The 21593-nt window shown below is 37.0% G+C and overlaps 1 long non-coding RNA gene across 1 annotated transcript in view; it reads left to right on the top strand.

The window, feature by feature from the left end:
• The first annotated feature begins 534 nt into the window (after nucleotides 1-534).
• Nucleotides 535-21593, top strand: part of LOC133516428 (uncharacterized) — a 452437-nt gene continuing 431378 nt past the window's right edge. Inside the window, exon 1 of the long non-coding RNA XR_009799220.1 lies at nucleotides 535-626. This is a non-coding gene — a long non-coding RNA (uncharacterized LOC133516428). The remainder of the gene's footprint in view (nucleotides 627-21593) is intronic.

Below are 21593 nucleotides of genomic sequence, written 5' to 3'. Positions count from 1 at the left end.
TCATGTTTTGTAAAATACAATACACATGTATTTTACTTTCCTCGTATCCGAGATGAAAAGTAGAGTGTTTAACTCGAGTAAAAGGCACATTGTTCTGACTCGAACTATTAACGCCAAAATATCTCGACAGACAGTGGCGGATTTGCCCTAAGGCTCAGGTAGGTCCGGGCCTAAGGCAGCTACGGACCCGGGTACGTCCTTAAACTACGTCCAAAAGAGAGGTATGGGCACAGGCGTACATAGGCTACGGAAACTGCTTACCATCAGGTGGGCCGTATGCTTGTTTGCCACGGACGTAGTATTTAAAAGAAAAAAAAGAGATGAGGTCCGGCAGTCTACTTATATATACTCGTAGAAAGATGCCGAGAATAGGGCGGGTATTAGTTAATACAGGGGTTCCCAATCTTTTTCAACATGCGGCGCAGTTACAAGTTTAGTATTTTGCAACGGCGCCCTTGTAAATTTAAAATCACGGTCGAAAAAGAGTGACACGACGCTATATTATTTAACGCTGCGAGCGCTCAAACGAATATTTGTGGTTTCGGATAATGATAGAACTCACGGCGCCCCTCTTTACTTTCTACGGCGCACCAGGGCGCCGCGGCGCACACTTTGGGAACCCCTGAGTTAATAACTAATAAGAGTAATAAGGGACCTGGGGCCTCGGACGGCCTTCGGAGGCTTCAAAACCGCCACTGTCGACACTGTTTTTTTGACGACCGGTCTGGCCTAGTGGGTAGTGATCCTGCCTATGAAGCCCATGGTCCCGGGTCATGGGTGTTTTCTATGTATTTAAGTATTTATAAATATTTATATGTATATTATATATATATTTGTCTAAGTACCCTCAACACAAGCCTTATTGAGCTTACTGTGGGACTTAGTCAATTTGTGTAATAATGTCCTATAATATTCATTTATTTATTTTAAAAAAATGGGTGCCCTTCCATACTATTCTCAACTAAAATATAATGGGACTCTGGATATAATGGCAAGACGTACCATATGTAGGTAGTCTATTAAATGCAAGTAGCAAATCTAATATGAACCCGAACTAAACACTAACCCAATATATAACTGTAAACAGGCCCTACGTTTAGGTTAGAACTGCGACAATTTCTCAGAAAAATTGGTCACTTTATAATTGCGAATTGCGATTTTAATGCAAAACTCAGCCTATCCTTGCAATCGCATGTGTGTAAGTCATGGAATCTATCTTCAAGCGATAACATTGAGTTAAAACCCACATTACTTTTCTTCATTGACAACAACAAGACGGAATGACATTACCGGTTTCCGGTGTCCCGTTTTCCCGCCAACCAGTTAACCCTGTCGCCATCGTCAAAAAAAACCTAATTATACCTAAAGGTTCGATACATTGATATTTAATTCCACGCCTAAAAACTATACAACCTTTTCAAAATAACTTCACATTTAAGACCAAATGAGATTGATAGCGTTGCTAACTACGACAAGGTATTATATTAACCTGTAAACGATACAGAGAGAATTCGTATTTTAAAAATCAGTTGGCGGCCTTGACACGGTTTTGGCGCGTTGTCATGTGTGGGTCATACTCGTATGTTAGCTCGGTTTAGTTGGCAGCATTGACTTTTACACGCTTTTGTGAGAAAGGAAGACAATGAGATGTCTTCCTCTCGAGAAGGCCAATGACACGTAACATTGTATAACTGTTTAACTGCTTCATTCAGAATTGTTCCAAAGCCAGAATGCATTTCTCTTAATTCAAGGTTAATTTTCGTGTGAAGAGTTTTTTTATGTATTATTTTACCATGTAAGTAATTTTTTTTTAAATAAGTGCAACATATAAGATTAACTTATTTAAACACTTGTAATTTTTTCCGTAATTTTATATAGATGAAGCATGATTATGCTATATGCTAAAAGACATCCACCGTCCGTCGCGCTGCTGAAAATAGGCCTTTCCTAATGGGCGCCAAATGGGCGCCAACAGCGCCAACATTAAATGCATCTCGCTTGCACCAATAACTAGGATAAAGCAGACGGGAATACAGAGATGCACTGTATGTGACGTTAAAATGAGATCAATTGTGAGTTCATCCCCGAACCATCGCCCGATTGCGTACATAGTATTGCAATTCTACTAACAATATATCGCAACACACATTGTATACCGATTTACCTGCATTCTTTTTAATCCAGTTACATTTCTTCTGATTCCATTGCCTGGTAACGGTTACAGTCGGCCGCATTAATCCAATAACCGTGGCTTCCTGGTCAGCACTCGCGCCACGCTCCTTACGCAACTGACTGTACTTAATCTTGTTTGCCGAGGTTCAAGTGAAATGAGTGACAGTGTTTTGTTTACTTTTAAAAACATCCGGAAATGAACAAGAATGACCGGATGGAACAGAAGTTGTGTTGTCAATGTTTTTTTTTCGGGTTTTCCGATCTAACGTGGTATTTTACTTAAATTATAATATAAAATAATTATAAAGCAGTTCCCATTTCAAGTATTTTAATACTTCCGTGACCTAAAAATAATTACATATTTTCAACATAATACGTACCTATACGTTGTACTTTACGTACTAGACCTACTAGGAGGCCACACACGTAAGATCCGGAGACCAGCGATTGAAAACCATTTTGAATTTGTGATTTGTTGCGCGAGAATACCATAACAAACAATTAAATGAGTTTTAATTGTTATCTTTCCGCAAAGTAACACCAGATTCTATTCGTTACGTATTGGAAAGAAAACTAAAATACGTGTTCACATTGTTATATATAATTTAGGACTACTAATTATTAAGAACGCCAGACATCCAACTTCCGCGTATACGAGTACATACTTATCAGCAATTGGCACCTTGACACCGGTAAGTATGTATAAGTTTTCTTCGGACGGAGACGGTTGTTACATGACAGGATTATTTCTGCCGCTAAACCCTGATAAATCGTATTACCCTGAACGAGCATGTAACTCATAATACTTTGGCGAGAACCTAGTATAAAGCCAAGAGAGCCGATGTACCTATATTTTGTGGCCTTTTTTTCGTCAGATTTCGATAAAATGTGAATAGATAGTTCCCTATTCTGTACAGTGTACAATATAAGTCCTAGTTGCCCAGAACCCCAGAGTCACGAAAACGTATGGAAATTTCGTAACTGAACGGAAAATTACAATTACAATACAAATTTTTACAAATTAGTATTTTTCATTTATTCCCGAATGAAGAAGGAAGGAAGTATAACTTAACAAATTTATAAAAATCTGACGAAAAAAAAAACAAAATAATATCGAATTTTAGGGTCATTCTCAAAAAATATGTGTGCGGTCTAATTGGCACGAGCCATACAAAATGTATGAAAAGTGTTGTGGCAATAATAAGACGCAACCGCAGACATATTCTCAGAGAATGACCCTTTTGACCATTCAAGAGATTCCCATTACTGCAGAATTCTTCGAAAGTACCTATAGTAGACGAACGCATTACTAAACACAAAGGTGTAGTTAAGTTACATATATGTAATTTAGGGCGAGCATTTACATACGAGAGTATTAACATATCGCAGCCGCGCCCCGTGGCGCAACACAGACACACACGTTGCAACAACCGATTGTCACCTACTAGTGCAGTGACAGTAGTGACACTATGAAATACTATTACGCTAGTGAAGTACCTGGCATCTACGTGGTAACATTCGACAGCCACTACACATAGACAGCACTTTCTTCCATAACAAAAAGATATTTAAGAACTGCATATAATTTATGAAACTAATTATAACTCTTTATAATTATTTTCAGCTGTCGAGCGTTATTCCAATTTTGACCCGAGAAAATGATGCAAAAATAGGATATATGATGTACCTACTAAGAAGCAGTTTCTAATTTATTATATTGTGTGTCTTATGTCCAATAAAATAAATTACTTTAAGAAGAAACATAAATTAAATAGAAAGTAGAAAATGTAGAGGATGACATAGAGCAACAAGGAGGGCTGGATGATTGTAAAGATGCCGCCACCCCCTCTAAAATGGCGACGACTACAATTTTTTACATGATAATTGCCAAAATCCGACTGTATCTGGACAAATACATTCGATGCTCAATGTTGACATTTTATCGATATCTTTCACTGATCACACACGCCCGAACCTAGCGAGCCTGAAGCCTAGGCGCGGTCGCTCGCCTTCGCTCGTACGGTCAGCAGAAACGGCAGAAAAAGTTGTTAAACCCGCCAATGCCACCGCAAGGCTGCTGACAATGCTGTCGCTACCATGTGGGTGACATAACATTAATTGTAACGACTTTAATATACGGCAAAAGGTCGGAGCTCTAATAAAATAAAATTGTATCAAAATGGCGTGTTTGCATACAAAATTGTAGTCTCTTATGACGTTTTGATTTTAAATAGCTAGTGGCGAAGGTTTTCTACGCAAAACAAGTCTGGAAATAGGTACTTACTTGCTCTAAGCTTGTCACATACGATCTATGGTGCGAATAATTTAATATAATCGAGAGCAAAACGGGTAGGTGTATATGTGTACATTATAGAGACATTGTTTACAATAAGTACCTACTATACATAATGTTAAGGTCAAAAATGTATTCTAGCCTTTTACTTATATTAACTACATACGAGGCAGACCAGTGGTGGGCAAAGTACGGCCCGCAGGCCAGCTCCGTCCCGTGAAAGGATTTTATTCGGCCCTCCGCCGATCCTTCGAAATCATTAGTATACGGCCCGAGTTTTTCAAATAAAAAAAGTTTATACTTGCATTTTATATGTTAAGTAACAGTTTCAAAATAAATTGCATATTTCCTGCATTTCTGGCTCTCCTCTGTTTTTTTTTAAATATTTCATGTAGAAGGTTTGTAGTTAGACGATGACATCTATAGTAAAACAACTGTAAAACAAGTATTTACCATCAGATTTTTAATCGCCGGCAATCTTTTATCATACACATTCATTGATATTTGTTAGTTTGAAAATTAATTGCGCCATACATCCCATGACTGGAGAAAAAAATCATAGTTTTAATTGGTTAATAATATTCAAACCAATTGCAGTAGCTTTCATTAAATAAATAGAAAACATAAAGGACGAATTGGACATTCAACTTTTAAAGCATAAAGCGGTAGAAGTTTTACAGATGTCGATTGGTGAATTTAGAAAGTTAGGTTAGGTTAGACAGATGAACGTACCTAAATTCTACATAAGTCTTTAAATATAAATGTTTACTTAACTTTGAACATTTAGGAAAATAAAAGACAGATTTTCATTAAGAATTAAATAAACGCATATAAATACAACCGCTAAAATGATGAACCTAGGATAAGTCGTACAAATTCCGATAAAAAAGTGATCTCTAAAAGCCTCTTAAAAATTTGTATTTGTTAAAAAACGTAAAAACCCGTTTTTAGTGAAAACTCGTACTAGTGCTCCACATCGACTCAGTGAAAACAGGTATTTACTAGTTAAAACGAGTTTCCCGTAAAAACTCGATGAAAACTAGTTTTGACTAACTGTTCCATATCTAATTTTACTCCGTGTTTCCTAAGTGAGTTAATAAATATAGTATATTTAATATCAGGTTAGGTGGAGTAAGACGAACATAGTTTATTTGCTCGGGGCAAGAGGCAAGACTAACAGTATGAGGATTCCCCATAAGTGTTTTTTTCCTACAAGCTGGGATGGTTAGAGTAGCGCTATCGCTACCTCGTTTAACACAAAATATATAGGCACTATGGTTGTCGATTTGCGGAAAATTCCCAGAAGAACTAACTAAGTGTTAGTCTTGTCCCGGTGACAGTCTTACCCCACCTTTTACGTAAACAGTTTCAGAGATAAAAGTGTTACGCCGTAGCCCCTAGTATTGTTACTCAGATTTCTAGCGAAAACAGTTTAATGGCGCGAGCATAAGTATTATGGGGACTTGAAAAGGCAAAAAAAAACTGTTTACCATTCGAAGTGAAAATCGAGACGTAGGAGAGGCTTATTTACGTCAAGTCACACGGCTACTGAACCGAATAAAATAATATGTCGGGGCATGTTAAGCCCCATTTGGAAGGACCAAGGATGACTCGCGCTAAAACGGCCCGAGCCTCCAACACTCCAATTTTAATCACGGAGCACCTGTCATAGAAAGGAAGTGTTGGAAGCCTCGTCCCGTGCCCGGACCGTTCTAGTGTGAGTTCATCCTTCAAGGACATGGATACGGTTTTCGTGACATTGCGGTATTCGGTCGACCGACTGAATTCATTTTAACCTGTAACTAGAATGTATCGAGTATTGCATGCAAGTTATCGGGTAATTTAAATGGTGGTTTAGCCTTTCTTTCACCAACAAAATTATCCTCTAACACTTAACACTTACTTGAATTTCATATGAAATGACCCATTAAAAATCTTGCCCAAGTCCACACTTATATTAACCACTCAGGAACATTTTATGAATAACACATTACGCGCATTGTACATATTAACGCACTTAGACTAATCTTGAACCTGGCGCCGCGCCGAGAGGGCCAGGGCTCTCTCATTGAGAACTAGGGGGAAAAGGGGGAGTTGCGGCACTGGCCAATTACAGTAGAATCCGCATATGATGAATGACATAGAAGGGAAGTGACAAACACATCATACTAAGCGGATGTTATAGCATAGTTGATTAACTTTTTATGTTTGTTATTTTTCCATTTTTTTTTAATCACATGTAAATAGTAATTTTATTACATCACAAATATATACAACATCAGTTTTGTACAAATACTGAAATAAGCTAACTAAAAACTGTTATTGATCTCTGTATTCTAGACACGCAACTAACAGCCCGATTCGAACTTTAAAATACGTCAAATATTAGGTTACGCTATGGATTGACGTTTTAAAAGTTCGTTACGGGCCCTAACTATCTTTATAGCACATATGGCACTACTTTGCCGCACTAGTGCGATAATTAGCACATTATATGACTATGTCAAAAGTCTAAGTACTGTAAAACGTTGAACATACGATACATATGCGAATAACGTTGTACGATACATGTTCCTATTTTTAGGGTTCCGTAGCCAAATGGCAAAAAACGGAACCCTTATATTTTGCACTTGTATCGTAATGTCGTATCTTATAACGTTTTTCCGAGTCAATCATAAAAATGTACATTTCCTATAAAATGCAATAATCTCCCCACTGTTCCTAACCTTGATTTCCGCACTATTCTCGTTTTATCATATAAACATCCGCTTTTATTAATATTAACACAACAAAGCACACTTAATTGACGATTTGTATAATGTGTACCTTATCACGTTGCAATAAGGTGTACTTTATTTTGCGAATAAAGATCCCACGAATTGTATAAATAGTAATGCTTGCATATCGTTGGATGTCATCCAAATATAATTAAATTGTTATCAAATGCACCATTGTGGAATAACGTCCCTGATAATGCTCGTGACACGGTCAAGTCTAAGATTAAATTTGCAAATTGCTATTTGTACATCTTAACCCGCAGTAACGATATTTACGATGTACACGGTGTGCAAAAAACTTCAGTCAGTATTCGGACAGACTAACTGAAAAAAAAACTAAGATATAAATTATTTTAATTAAAATCGAATGATGACTCACGTTAGGTCCGGATCCGAGCCGAAGCTTCTGACACGATTTATATGAAAACTAAAGTATTGGACTCCTCCGCCCGGACCTGGACCGTTCTGGCGTGAGTCATCCATGGCTAATTTGGTTAAATTTTGTCATTACAAGTATTTTCAGAGTCAAAATGGTATAATGTTGCTAGTAGGCATTTTAATGCTCAATTTAACCAATCGGTAAACAGCACGATACATCAGAGGTGTCTCAAGGCAACTGATTAACGAACACATAAATAGCATCACGAATCACTTAACATATCGGTTAAATACACGATTATTAAATACTAGTTTTGTCCCGCGGCTTGGCTTGGATAGGACCAATATTCTATTTGTAATTATTTATAACATCCTATGGATCATTGATCTGCATTTTTTTTTAATTTATCGGTCGCTAACATATATAAAGTTGAATAACTTCCGAAAAAATGCAAGAAGCTCTTTCAAAACCTGGTTGTCTAGATCCCAACCTTCATTATATTTATCTTTTTCCCGATAGATTCTAATCTCTTGGTCCGTTGTAGCATTAATATTTCACCTTGAGCTTACAACATATACTTTTGTATATTTTTATTTTCTTTCAGGTATGATATTTATTTATTTCATCAGGTTATTATATTAGTTATTCGTCATTATAAAAATAGTTATGTTAGATGAATGCTTGTCCAACCTCGGGCGGGTCAGTGACTCGGCAGTCCACATGTCTAGTTATCGGAGGTATCAATCTCGCTATTTAGCAATGGTACCGTCAGCAGAGCAGGCCGTATATTTTCCTTTATAACCTTTGATACTTCTGCGAAATAAAATAAGTCACTATAATTATCATCATCCTTAATTGTTTGGGCTGGGTTTTCATGTTCCAATACTATAAACAATTACAGACGACCGGTCTGGCCTAGTGGGTAGTGACCCTGCCTACGAAGCTGATGGTCCCGGGTTCAAATCCTGGTAAGGGCATGTATTCGTGTGATGAGCATGGATATTTGTTCCTGAGTCATGGGTGTTTTCTATGTATTTAAGTATTTATAAATATTTATATATTATATATATCGTTGTCTAAGTACCCTCAACACAAGCCTTATTGAGCTTACTGTGGGACTTAGTCAATATGTGTAATAAAGTCCTATAATATTTATTTTATTTATTTATTTTATTTTTATTATTACAAACCCCTTTAAATTCCTTTGCAGATGTGTACAGGTTCCTTTGCAATGTTTTTCTTTGTCATCCAAATTAACATATAACACAAAATAGCTTTGTACAGTTCACTGAATGATATCCATACCTATCGCACATATACCTAGTAGGTATTAATGTGTTTTTCGCCTTGTTGTATACGAATAATTAAATCGCTTAACTTCAAACTCGAGTAAATCCCTCTTAGGAAATCTCTACCCTACCTATTACCTTTTATCAATACCAAAATCTGATAGATATATAACTATATATATTCATTCGAGTTTGAAGGATCGGATTTGCACATAATCTTTCATTCAGACATTATCTTTGAAATTTACATGTGCAATTTCAGCTCTACAATCACTAAAATAAAAAATTTTACTTTATTATTCCAAGCATTTAGTTACATACGAACTTAAATCGTTTTTCAATAAATGTTTGTAATAAAAAGTTTTACAACGTGAGGAATATAGCCCAGTCTTGCATATAAAATAAGAGGAAGCCTCAGCAGTGGGACGACGTAAATAAATAGGCTGGCAATAGTGAAAGAAATAATGAAAATCTAGACGCAACGTGTCCTAAAATAAAACTTTTTCAATAATTCACGTGTTCAATTATTTGCTTGCGCTGCTGTCACTCCACGGAATGTGTGTCGACATAGCGGGGCGCGGCCGTTGCGTGCGAGATCCGTATGTGCTGACCCTACCTACTGGACTTGCAGTCGACTTAGTTTATTACCATTGGACCTAGTCACAGCACATAATAGCGCTGAAGCAGTTGTCCGACTACATATGATTGAAACGTGGTCGCTGTGTGCTAGGTCTGTATGAGCCGACCCTACTTGCTGGACTAGCAGCAGGCTTAGTTTATTGCTATTAGACCTAGTCACAGCACATAATGTTGCTAAATCAGTTCTACAACTGCGTACTTTCGAAAAGTTCTCCTTATGCGAGCTGCGTATGTGACCCTGCCCACTGAACTGAACTAGCATCCGACTTAGTTTAATTGCTATTGGTCCTAATCACAACACTAAAGTCACTAAAGGGAGCAGTTACTACAGGTATTGCTAGTGGATCTCATCACAGCAGAATATCACTAAATCAGCTACAACTGCAGACCAACGTAAACATGTGTTCGAATAGTCAGATTACAAATTAATTGAAAAAGCAAAAAAATTGTGTAATTTTTCGTGAACTCGCTTGAAGTAGAACTGGCTTCACAGATTGGTTTAAAAAATCGCGTTGTTCCATATAAAATTTGTGAGTATGCAGTTGGATTAAGTACTGCTTTAGAGAAGCTGTGCCTACAGTGTGGTTGGTTTTGGACCGCATATATTGCCTACTGATACGCTACTCAGTTCTCTCGCACGAGACAGGCTACTCATGTGTAATATATTACACTAATGACTGATCATTTCTAACAATATTTTTTAATAATCGACTGAGGCAAAATGGTATGTCAGCTCAACTTATCTTTTAATGCGAAATAGCAACACAATGCACACTAGCCTGCTTAGTAACTAAAATTACCTACTAATTTTAGATGATTTTATATTATTGTTTAAGTACGATTAGATTAAGTTACTAATAACCTTAAATTTGTACCCGGGTACGTCCTTAAACTACGTCCATAAGAGAGGTATGGGCATTGTGAATGTCATCTCGCTTTGTGTGGTAGGGCACAGCACAGCGGATGTCATTCCAGATCTAGAGCAGAGCCCAACTGGGGAAGTACCTCCACCTTACAGAAAACAGCAGCCAAATAACACTAGACCCTACTCATAGTGTTGTGTTCCTGCCGGTGAGTAAGGTTGGCAGAGCTCAACGAGGGGGGGCGGGTTTAGGGTCGGCAACACGCATGTAACTCCTCTGGAGTTGCAGGCGTACATAGGCTACGGAGACTGCTTACCATCAGGCAGGCCGTATGCTTGTTTGCCACCGACGTAGTAAAAAAAAAAAATTATGCATACTAAACCTAACTTAAAATGTATATCTCTCATGTATTTCTTTTGAGAATAAAGGTTTCTTTAAACTAAAATAGGTGTAGAGGAGTACGGAAATAAAATGGTGCTTGGATTTTTCTACTCCATTTCATTAAATTTACACAAGATTTGTTTTTAAATATTGCAATAATTTTATGGAATTTAATAAACGATTCCACCGGTGAATGAGGTGTCTATCGATTATCTTTTATGAAGCAGGTGACACTGACACAGGCTACATATTAAGGATGACTCACGCTAGAACCAAGCTAAAACTGCAGTTAACTATAGAAAGCATCACGTGATCACCGAATTCACCGATCACCATAAAAAATAAAATGTCGGAAGCCTCGGCCCAGACCCGGAGCATAAGGTTTCTTTACATAAAAACCATAGTCGGATTGAAGTATTTCAAGCATTTTGCTTGCTCTTAAATATTACCTTAGGTTTACCATAATTTACTTAATCTCTTTATGGGTAACATTTATAGGTATATCACTTACGTGTGCCTACGTACAAGAGCCAATGCTATTATTAACATCATGATTTCGATAGTAATTTGATGTTGATGGTGACACTGCCCTACTCTATTGCAAAGTCTGTTCAAAGTTATCTTGGTCCGACTGGTGTCCTTCTTTGATTAAAGACCTCTATGGAGCCCTTAAATGGCGCAACGGAACCTTTCTGGGCCGGTACCTTCTATTAACCTTAAACCTTACGCCTTTTCCGATGCGATCTAAGGTAAGATCGTGACTGAGCTTCTCTCGCCATGCCTTGGGACCACTTATGCGTAGATACGTTAATAAGATTTAACAATGATAGCATAAATATATATTAGTAACCAGCCCAATTTGATTCCCCGCCATTCATAAAGGTGACATTCGGATTGCAACTACAGCAGCGTTTCTGGTGCAGTGCTGCAGCTTTGCTGGTCTCATTGCGTTGCGGGTGAGGAAAACCACTCTGGAGGATGTGGCTATTTTTTTTCTGTCGGTCGGATGGAACGTTCTGATCGTAACAGCAAAGCGGCAATACTGCACTCACGTCGAGCACGTTGGCGCCTCGTGAGGTGTTGGAAATTAAACGCAGGTCCCAGTATATCAAGAAAATTGACAACAGCATCGCCACCGTCAACGCTGCAATAGTAGGGCAACTAACTATGTTACGAGTATTATACCAAGGGAACGCTTCGTTAAAAACACTGGACATGATTTGGCAAGCGACAGTGTGAAGAACTTGTTATGAAAAGAATATATGACGTTTATATTTAGCGGCGTTGCAATACTTTTTCGACGCTCGAGTATGCTGAAATGGAACCTATTATCATACCATAGAAATTATGAAATTTTTAACGGATAAATTACGTATATACTTACTTTATTCTTTGCCTCTGATAGTTCGTTAAAAGTTTCTTTTGGTTGGGCTTTCCATTTGTAAACAGTTAAAAGTTTTTACCGTATTTTGTTGTCAGGGTATTTACTTAGTTTTATTTTTTATTTAAGTTTCTTATTAATGTGTTTTATGTGTGATTATTTAAATATAACTATAAAATATTACATTTCTAAATAAATTAATGTGCTAAACTTCCAAAAAATTTTTATAAACTTTACTTAACAGTTTCCTCAATATAAAAAGGAATTGTCACAGGGATGATTGGACGCGAAAGCTGGCACGAATGTAATGAACGAATCTTTCATTGGATGAGTGACACATGTATACAGTCAGAGCTGCCATTTTATATTTGTCATACTCGCATATATATTTGCATTCACTCATTCGTCCCTTTCGTGTCAGCTCTTGTGAATTGACCTGTAAATTCATAAACAGATTTGACTCGCTGTTCCAAATGTTACTCTTAGACAATTAAACGAAAAATCGAGTGTCGCATCTAAATCGGTCGTGATCCGTAAGCTCGCCGGTGACATTCACCTACTTATGCAGAAAGCTCATGTGTCGTGTGTGTCCGATGACATTGGGGGAACAAAAGGCTTGAGGCTGTTTTTCTAGGCACTCAACAAGTGGACTTGATTTAAGTACCATCGCCCACACTGTTAACTGTCCATAGTAGACCTTATTACAAAAGGCATAACTGGCATAAGGTCCACCCATAGACAGTTAAGAATGTTGCTGTTTGTACTATACCTATTATGCACAGGTGGTTTACCTTTATAACTATGTCCGATTCGCTACGTAGGATTCTTATTTCGGAGAAATTCTTTTCCGGTAGGTATTTGAGGAAAATCAATCGGTTTGTAAATTTTAAGAGAACTGCAGGACCCAGACTAGAAGTCATTTTTATACGTTCGTAGGTACGGACTGTAATTACAACACTGTTGATCAGTTCGTTATTGATTGTACGTAGTGAAACCAAACCTTAGTCTTGTCTTGCCAGTACAAGACTTAACTACAAGTACGGTCAGCATCAAAAGTAGCGGATGAAACAACACGCCAAAAGTATCTGATATTCCGGATAACTTTTCCAAATATAGATAAATCTCTAAAATTCACGTTCAAAACTATATCTTTTTCAGTCTAAATTGTTCTACATATAGAACCAAGCTTCTCCCTTTTTGTTCAGCTGTTACAGAATGGTAGATACTTTTGAAGCGTTGTTTCATCCGCTACTTTTGATGCTGACTGTATCATTGCTTATAGTTTTTACGTAGCGACTTAGACACACATTACCTACATATAAAAAAACTTTATTTAATAAATCGTTAAGAATACTTTTTGAGCAGACGGATCACCTGATGGTAAGCGATTACCGCCGCCCATGGGCACCTGCAACACCAGAGGGGCTATTGAGTATAAAGTGTATCTATTGATAGAAACCATAAACCCAATAGGTTGATTAGACACTTAACGTATTCACATTCATTAAATCGATTGGTATATGTAACTGTATCCGCCATATTTAGAAGATTACCTTAAAGCCACCAAACATCCTGTTATTACACTAAACATGATCTATCTGACCAATATTATAATGAAACCTGGCATTGAAATAATATTTATGACACCAATTTATGCATTTATATGGTTTATTATTTTGCCAAATTAATCATTGTGGGTGTGAACAAGTTTTGGAGGTCGATGGTCGGTCCCTTCCTTATTTATGGTTACGGTTTTTTTTATTGTATCCGTGGAATCGCTTCACGAGTCCCGCGTCGCAGTGGGTCAAGGTCGCAGGCTGTTTAATTTTTATTTATAGTATCTATGTGGTATTATTGTGATACTCACTCCTTTCATACAATCATTTTATTATTGACTTTTTTTTTATCGATATATACATAGGATATATATAATAAATAATTCTGATTGTAGAAGGTTTCCTTTAGGATGACATCAGTGACTATAGTAGTAAATAGCTTATTTATTACTTGATTTTGTTCTTCCTATATACCTATATTAATAAATAGTTGACGATCATTATATAAATTCATATAGATTAGCTTGATACATTTATATTGTAATTTAATATTATGAAAGAAATAAAATATCTAATTCTAAATAGGCACCTACTATGAAAACATCAATTTCTGACATACTTAAATAAAGAATTTTTAGATGCAGTCAACTGCTAGTTTGAGGGCGATACGATGTTTGAAAATCGTATCTCAACCTGTTACTTATATGTACAGTCGGCTGCAGAGAGCGGTGACCCTTCCTATGTAGCTTCTCTTATCTTATCTTATAGACTGATCGTATGCAGGAGGTCACCTCTCTCTGCAGTTGACTGTACACCACCTCACACTAATACATATAAAGTTTAAATATGATTTTTTAGGGTTCCGCCGTGCCTCAAAAGGAAAATACAGAACGCTTATAAGATTATTTTATTGTCCATCTGTCTGTCATGACCCTTTATCTTAGCTGTGAACAAATCTAATTTCTAAATTACTTAATATAAATAAAAAGATACGGCCGTATATTTCGACACTCCCAAGGGAATTATTTTTAAGGGTACTTTCCATTGCCCTAGAACTATGAAATTTGGCAAGTAATATCGTCTTATACCACAAGTACAGAGAAACAATTGAAAACTATTGTAAAAAATAAATTAAATAAAATAAAAAATAAGTTAAATTTGTACGCGAACCCTCGGTGGGCGAGCTCGACTCGCACTTGTCCAGTTTTTATTTATTAATTATCATTAATTGCTTAATCAGACTTACGGCCCGATTCGAAGAATGAGATACGATAACTGTAAGTTCTGGTTTAGATAAGTGCTCATTTAGATATCATTTGTATGTCGTATAATTGACAGAAGCAGCTCGATTCGGGCAACCAATGTCAATTTGACGTTAGAATTATCGTAGATCGATCTTATTGGGATCACAGCGGAATCGAAATAAACGTCAATTATGACATGTCCTTTAGCTATCGATCTTTTAAAGATCTTAAACGTGTCTAAATCATTCTTTGAATCGGGCCGCAAAATAACAAATGTACCTAATAGTTTCTTTGACTAGAATCATCTTATTTTTTTACGGGTTCTTGTATCTATGTAAAAACAACTCTGGCAAGCCAACTAGGCCTATATTTTTCAAATTTGCCGCCTTTTTCTACTGACAAAGCCTGCTTGCCAGAATAAAGTCGAATATTTATTTGTTTTTGGTACATCGATGATTGCCACAGACGACACGCTAGCTACATAGGTATCTAAGTCACGTCACGTCCCGTCTCGCAGCTAGATCAGCTATGGTTCGTGACTCCATACATGCAGCGGCGTAAGTCTGTAGATATTTCTACGGAGATAGGATCTTCTGAGGCCAGTCTTGAGAGCCATAAGTCAGACCGCCACCTTGCCGGTGACCGCGAGCCAGACAGTTTGGGGACGACTTAAAGCTTGCCCTGTTATACTCTGACAAGCCAAGTTTGTCAGTAGAAAAATACCATTTTGGCATAACAACACGGGATCTGAAAAAATCCACTCTGTATAGTGTACAGGATCTTATAAATTTACATGTATTTAATTTGTACTGCAATCATATGTTGTGTAATAAATAAATAAATCTAAATGTACAGAGTATCTGAGGGCGATATTTTCAATTAATGTATCTATGCATATTCGGTAGGTAAATAAACATTATTTACAAATAAGTTGTCTAGAAAAACAGGACTTTGGCCTTTAAACAACGTAGGCGTACGGTGGTCCGTGTGATACACATACATTATCAATCACACACACATATGACTAGGTGCATAGGTTGTTGAGTGCTTGGTTGCAGATTACATAATTATGTGGGTACACCACTCAAAAGCAAAGCGTTCCAGATGACGACAACGTCTAGACGACTCTGAACTAGATATTTGGCGTGACCTATTCCTATTTCCGCGCGGTCGACTGCAAACAATCCGTACGCAACCAATAGCAACGTTTTCTCGCATTCGATTCGATATTATGTGCAATCGAAGTTGAGCAATCAACATTTCCGGAAGCATTGTGGAGGAATTAAAAATATATATGTATGTAAAAAGATGTACGTTTACATACGTAGATTTTTTACAAGACGCGTCAGTGGCGGCAATTCTTAGATAGACCTTACTTAGGTACTTATTGAAATACCCATTTTTGTACCGGCGCTTAATGGTCTAAGAATAATAATAAGGACTTAGAAGAGGGGCATAGAAAAAAACAATGAAACTTCTCAATTGTTTATGAGAGTAGTGTATCTGTTCTCACATTACGTAATCCATGGCATGGAACAGAAAGCAGTATCGAATCTCGGTCAAGTGCAACATCTCTTAAGAACACATGAACATATGTGCAGCGTGAGGCATGAGGCCTTTTATCCAACTTCGAAAAGAAGGGTTATTTATACCTATCACGGTGATGGCAAACATCCATCTTACCTTATGATCAGGGCTATAACAGCGAACACCGAAGTTCGCAAATTGCCGGCCTTTTTCTCTGTTACTCTAATTACGCTTTAATTGGAGTAAAAGAGAGACTAGGTCCGCTGTTTCTGCAAGTTGTCAACGTTTGATTCCAAAGGAGTATATATGTTGTCGGTATTGACTTGTAAAAGAGCCCTTGAGGCCTACTTGAAGAATACATTTTTGAATTTAGGAGAATTTCAGTACTTACCCGTCACAACTACCTACACTCAAGAGCAATGAAAAAGAGTCACAATGTATATAAAGCGACCCGTTTTCATTTTTGACTAATTCATATATTCATCAAACGTACTTTTTTTATTACCAACTCGATGGCAAACAATAAGCGGCTACCGTAGGTATGGACGCCTTCAACTACTCCAGGGATGTTACATACGCGTTGCCGAACCTTTACAAACGCAACTCAAACGCAAAACGCAAGAAAAACTGCGAACTAATAGGCACGTGTGCGCCGCGAGAGAAATAGAAATTTCAGACGTGATTTTACACAGAATATCAATGAAAATGTATGTTTTGTGTGTTTTAAATGTAGGTGATCCGTGTTCATTGCTGTGGAGGTTGTAGGTATATGTTCTAGGTAGTTTACGGTAAAGACTCTGACTACGCTGACTTTGCACAAGCTTGGCAATAATACACAATATACAGTATGTAAACAATGGAAATTCAATAGCATAGGACCTAAGAATTATATTTGAACGAGATGTTGTTTAGAAATACAAAATAATTCGGCCCGCAATGTAAAGCAACACACAAGTTGCGAGATACAAGATTTTTAAAGTTAATTGTCAACGCTTGTTGGCAGTTACTATAAAAAGCTCGTATCACGTAATGTCATGATTGTCATGTCATGTGTCATGTTATGTCTCGTAATGTTTGCAGTAGATTGCTACTCGGTAAATTTTCTAAAATGTATTACGGGGTCATAATTAAGTGTAACTTAAAACAATGTTTTCAGATAATTCACCGAATTTCGAATATTAAATTTTATTTTTGTGAAGATTTGTGTTTTTTTTTTCTATTTTATAAATTCTCGGTCAAGGTCTCAGTCTCGGCCGAGAATCCCATTGAATCTCGGTCTCGGTCTCGTTCTCGGCCTAGACAAAAAAAACATTCTGTATCTGGTTTAATTTATTGCCCTTATTGGATTTACACACTTATACATATCCTTAGCACGCGGCATAAAAATTCAGTGTGTACCAGTCTCACTTGCCTCGCCGCGAGCGACCCTATGTGGCCGACCTCAGAGTCCGCAGGAATCGACGAGTATCATATGATTATAATATTATATATGTACGTTACGTCATAACCACATCCTGCCCGAGGGTACAGGGAAGGTTAATCGCAAAATCGTTACGTTTGCAATCTCTAGATATTTGGCCTTATTGATCGGATCGGATTTACCAGTATTGTTTTCCTTGATTTAATGTTAAGTGCCTAATTTTAAATATATTGTTTATGTTATTATAACATTTGTAATTAACATTGTATGAGCCTGAGCTTGAAATACGCGATATTTTCTATTTTATTATTATTTTATTGTTTCCAAGGGTTAAGTCCCACTTTGTCGCTTGCCATAAGGACGCTTCGATAGGTTATTCATATGAAGATACAAGCAAATCTTGACTTTAAGGCAAGCGACAAAGTGGGACCTTTGACGAGACTTCGACAAATATAGTATAAACTCCGTATAACGTTGACATTTGTTTACTATAGTTGCTTTAGATAAAAAATAAAAATATAATTGATTGTGTTCCTATAACAATAAACAGTTTAAAATATTTCTTTTAGTGTCGCCTATATAGATAACACATTATATTGCGCTTCAGTTACACTTAGGTTCAATTTATCGACCCGATTCGAAGAATGAGATACGATAACGATAAGTTCTGGTTGAGATAAGTTCTCATTTAGATATCGTTTGTCAATAAATTTTTCGTGTTATGGCTCCATCAAGGTGTTGATGATTCTGCCAATGTCGAGGTTGGATAAGACACGGCTAGTATATGAATCTTATTTGTGTGTCGTATAATTAATTGACAGAAGCAGCTCGATTCGCGCAACCAATGTCACTTTGACGTTAGAAATATCGTAGATAGATCTTATTGGTAAGCGGAATCGAAATAAACGTCAATTTTGAGATGTCGTTTAGTTATCGATCTTAAACGTGTCTTAATCATTCTTGGAATCGGGCCGTATATCAACAGAAACCCGAGGCAACTGATGACGTGAACTGCGCGAATGGGAGCAACAGGGGACTCATGACCTTACGGCCAAATTGGGGCCCCGTCTCGGGCCAGAGGCCCGTAACCATTTACCCGCTTTGCCACCCTATAATACACCACTGTTAACTTCCTGTTTGTTCACGAGTCTCGACCAATAGCAGCAACGCCCACAATTTCTCTGCTTTCCCTTAAGATTGAATGAGCGGTAGACAATCTATTTTTAGAATTAAGTACGCCTTTTGTGCTTAAATAAAGGTATTGTTTTGTTAAAATTACGATTAAATAAATAACAATCCCATTTCATAATGTGGACTTTCATATCATAAACAATGCTTGCTTATAAACAACCGTATGCTTGTTTACCACCGTCGTGACCATCACGTATCTATCGTTATTCACTAATAAGAATTCTAAGAATGTGAAATGTGGATAAACGCACAAAGCTAAGCGTTAAGCGTAAGCGCAGATCATCTGCGTTTTCAGCGCCATCTGCGCCATCTGGCGCTGAAAACTTTTTTTTTTTTAATTTATACGGTTTCTCGTTATTGGAATGTGAATTCATTGGTAGAGTCTGTTCGGAAAGAGAAGAGTCGCGGAATGTATTGGGCCCCATACATACCACAACTCTTCTCTTTCCGCACAGACTCTAATTGGGAGGAGTGGTAGATATACCATAGTCTACAAACTGTTGTTTGATTTTAAAACAAAAGACAGCTTGAAACAATCTATAGGTTTTGAACTGCGGAAGACATTTTAATTGGTAATTACATGAAAAAATTGGCAGTAACTTATTTAATAAATAATGCCTAAAAAACAATATTACCATATACCTACAAAAAGTTAAAATCATAGATCAATAAACCTAGCTAGACTACTACGAGCTTGCACAATTTCATATAAACGCCGATTCTAACTGTATTTAGATTTACTCACCTACTATTCTAGCACGCGACTTTCTTACCGCTACAGTTGTGCGCTGACGGTGGAAGCTGTTATCCATTACTATTGTTACATCACGGACCGCGAACATTTTGACGGTCAACAACCGCAACTAAGCGGTCGCTGCCACTTTCACTTTGCGCTACTATTTACAGACACACGATACGTAACGACATCTAGTCATGACAGTGTAAAACTCTTACCGACATCTATTGTCGAGTAGCCATACCAGTTAGTAATGTTGTTGCGACTTTGAAATACTAGCATATAATAATAGATGGTGTAAAAACAAAAAATAATACTACAACATTACAACACCATTTTAATTAATTATTTAGAACTGCAACAAAAAAATACCTTTTAGATATATTCAAAAACAATATATACCTTTGTCAAAATATACCCAAATTTTATTATAGATATCGAACACATAAGGCGAATGGGTCTCCACTATAATAATATGTATGTATATTCGTATTTCGATTTATTCTGAAAAATGAAACTTAAATTAAATTTAATCAATGATCCACCAAACGAGCACACTTAAAACTTACAACGAAACTTGACATTAGCAAAATCATCATATATTTGATGGAAGCCATATTTTAAATAAAATAAGAACATCCACCAATGTAATGTTGTGTCACTGTCACTACATATCAAAGATAATTTCAAATTCTCTTTGCTAAATATAACAGCGAGATTATAACACCAGACTCATAATTTCAACTTCTTCATCAACGTCAGGATGGCCGAGCGGTCTAAGGCGCAGTCCACTTCTGTGGGCGTGGGTTCGAATCCCACTTCTGACAGATTTTTTGAATCAGCGTTTTTTATTTCTATACACATACCAATATATTACCAACCAAATACGATTTAAAGTTACCTTCTTTTGTGTAAGGCCTAATCGGACCTGCCCCATTATTTAACTGGTTCATATTAACAAGACTGCGTCTGCGTTTACTTACAATACATACAAAGTTGGTTCATAAATTCATAATAATAAACGCATCGCAAACAGTTATTTATTTTTACGCAGAAGTTCCTAGAATTCATAGATGGTCACTTCGTTGTTTGCTCATTGAGGTACTATGTAGTACTAGAGATTCTAGAGAAAGCATCTCGAATTCCTGACCATTGCGCTTAGTTAGTCTGTTCGGAAAGAGAAGAGTCGTGGAATGTATTGGGCCCCATACATTCCACGACTCTTCTCTTTCCGAACAGACTATAGTAGGTACGTCTCCAACTACTGGCGAGTCGCCACGCATATGAATTAGTTTAAAAAAATATTTAAAATGAAAAATGCCTCTGTGTGTAATGAAACTAATGAAAATTCCACTGCGACAAACTGTTTTAACTGTTGGTTTAAGCTCATTTAGATTATTTTGAAACGTCCCTTCAAATCATTTGCGGCCTGACGCATAGATTACTTTTCGCGGACGTAACACGTAGGTACTTAGGTTATTGTTCACACAACATATGCAAAGTAATGGTGCTCCCACATTGGCTGTTATTTATTTATTTATTTGACACATTTATTTCCACGGCATTACAGTTCACACCAATACACCGAGAAACTAAATTTTAACAAATGAACAAAATAAGAATACATGAAACAAAACATAAGAAAGTAGATATAGAAACAGATTTACAAGTCAAAAAAATTATCACATACAGGTACTAGCTAGCCTATCATCCATCATCTCACAATACTTCAAGCTTTCACGGTA

Source organism: Cydia pomonella, chromosome 3 (assembly GCF_033807575.1).
Source record: "Cydia pomonella isolate Wapato2018A chromosome 3, ilCydPomo1, whole genome shotgun sequence".
Taxonomy (NCBI): domain Eukaryota; kingdom Metazoa; phylum Arthropoda; class Insecta; order Lepidoptera; family Tortricidae; genus Cydia; species Cydia pomonella.
The sequence above is the reverse complement of the archived record's forward strand: the minus strand, read 5'-3'. Positions and strand labels throughout refer to the sequence as shown.